The following is a 2,500-nucleotide window of genomic DNA, read 5'->3' as shown; positions in this document are numbered from 1 at the left end:
TTTAACACCTTTCTGATATTACTTTTCATTGGATACACTTCTGATCTACTATAAACAAGGATTTTATGATAACTTTTACTTACCTTTGTCACGAAGAAGAAAAATTGGTAGTTTTTGTCCCATACTAATCAATTTCCTTTCTGGATTACATTTTAATATATTAGTGAGTCCAATAACATTTTATATTTAATTGATAAAAACTGTATATAAGCACTTCATCACTACACACTAATAATTGGGGAATGATACCTCTTCAGGGAAATAGATTGGAATAATATAATATAATTGCCTAATGATCTTATATTGAATATATAACCATCTGTTAGTTATCTAATCAGAGCTCACTAGAATAAGCATTTCTGTTTAGCCACTATATAGAGATATAACTAAAAACTTCTTGCTCTACAGATACACTTATAAGCTCTTAGACTTGACTAGTCCCTCGGCCAAACCCGCTAACCATCTTAGTTCTATTAGTGATCTCCTGTTTAATTAAACAACCGAGACGTCAGTTGTTGTGTTACTAGGGGTCTTATTCTACCATGCATCAATATGTTAACTTCAAGATACTACTTGAAAGCTATAAAGTATATACACATACAAACATACATACATACATACATATATATATGTATGTATATATATATATATATATATATATATATATATATATATATATATATATATATATATATATATATATATATAAGTATATATACATATATGTATATATATATATATATTTATATATATATATATATATATATATATATATATATATATACAAATTTATTGATAGAGAGAGAGAGAGAGAGAGAGAGAGAGAGAGAGAGAGAGAGAGAGAGAGAGAGAGAGAGAGAGAGAGAGAGAGAGAGAGATTATCAACAAGTCAAGTTGACAAATTCATAAGTATGACTATCATCAAATGTAAAAAAGCGAAGGGAAAACATAAACAAATCAGAAAACATCACTAATATCTCATTCATAGAGGTGAAATGTCATTTGACCTCTGGATTGGAAACGATGTCGAGGAAAACTTAATGAGATGGAGTATTGTAAAGTTTGTTTACAAAGTTTACCTGAAGACTTCCAGCTCGGATATACGTTATGGAGGGAGGGGGGGGGGACTTCAGATTGTCGTGGGCTGGAGAGAGGGAGAAGCTTCCATTGAAACTTCTACAAGACATTTTGGATATTAAAAGGAATTTGGCTTAATATGTCTGGTATTAGTTTTCTTTTACTTTTGAATAAATATAGGTATATGAATGGCAATGGCATATGATGAAAATCACTGAATGAGTCAGTGTGTAACTTTTCCATTAATTACAATTCGTCAATTGCATATGATGAAAATCACTGAATTAGTCAGTGTGTAACTTTTCCATTAAAAACAATTTCTCAATGGTATATGATGAAAATCACTGAATGAGTCAGTGTGTAACTTTTCCATTAATTACAATTTCTCAATGGTATATGATGAAAATCACTGAATGAGTCAGTGTGTAACTTTTCCATTAATTACAATTCGTCAATGGCATATGATGAAAATCACTGAATTAATCAGTGTTTAACTTTTCCATTAATTACAATTTCTCAATGGTATATGATGAAAATCACTGAGTGAGTCAGTGTGTAACTTTTCCATTAATTACAATTTCTCAATGGTATATGATGAAAATCACTGAATGAGTCAGTGTGTAACTTTTCCATTAATTACAATTTCTCAATGGTATATGATGCAAATCACTGAATGAGTCAGTGTGTAACTTTTCCATTAATTACAATTTCTCAATGGCATACGATGAAAATCACTGAATGAGTCAGTGTGTAACTTTTCCATTAATTACAATTCGTCAATTGCATATGATGAAAATCACTGAATTAGTCAGTGTGTAACTTTTCCATTAATTACAATTTCTCAATGGTATATGATGAAAATCACTGAATGAGTCAGTGTGTAACTTTTCCATTAATTACAATTTCTCAATGGTATATGATGAAAATCACTGAATGAGTCAGTGTGTAACTTTTCCATTAATTACAATTCGTCAATGGCATATGATGAAAATCACTGAATTAATCAGTGTTTAACTTTTCCATTAATTACAATTTCTCAATGGCATATGATGCAAATCACTGAATGAGTCAGTGTGTAACTTTTCCCATTAATTAAATTCGTCAATGGCATATGATGAAAATCACTGAACTAATCAGTGTGTAACTTTTCCATTAATTAAAATTCACGCTCTTTTATGCTGTCAATTTTTCCTAATTATATATACTTACATTAATTTTATGAAAACATTACATTTATCAACATCATTTATAATTTGGTATCAATATTTGTTTATTAATATATGCTACAGTATATTCAAGTGATTTAAAGAACATAGCCTATTTGTTACTCTTGAAACTGACATTTGATGTAAAAAAAAAAAAAAAAAAAAAAAAAAAAAAAAAAAAAAAAAAAAAAATCTTGCCATTACAGAGATGACTAATG

The 2,500-nt window shown here is 28.8% G+C and overlaps 1 protein-coding gene across 1 annotated transcript in view; it reads left to right on the top strand.

Moving 5' to 3' along the window:
* Nucleotides 1-2,500, top strand: part of LOC137640883 (carbonic anhydrase-related protein 10-like) — a 67,952-nt gene that overhangs the window by 45,786 nt on the left and 19,666 nt on the right. The gene's annotated exons all lie outside the window — the stretch shown is intronic.

Source organism: Palaemon carinicauda, chromosome 1 (assembly GCF_036898095.1).
Source record: "Palaemon carinicauda isolate YSFRI2023 chromosome 1, ASM3689809v2, whole genome shotgun sequence".
NCBI classification, from domain to species: Eukaryota; Metazoa; Arthropoda; class Malacostraca; order Decapoda; family Palaemonidae; genus Palaemon; species Palaemon carinicauda.
The sequence above is the reverse complement of the archived record's forward strand: the minus strand, read 5'-3'. Positions and strand labels throughout refer to the sequence as shown.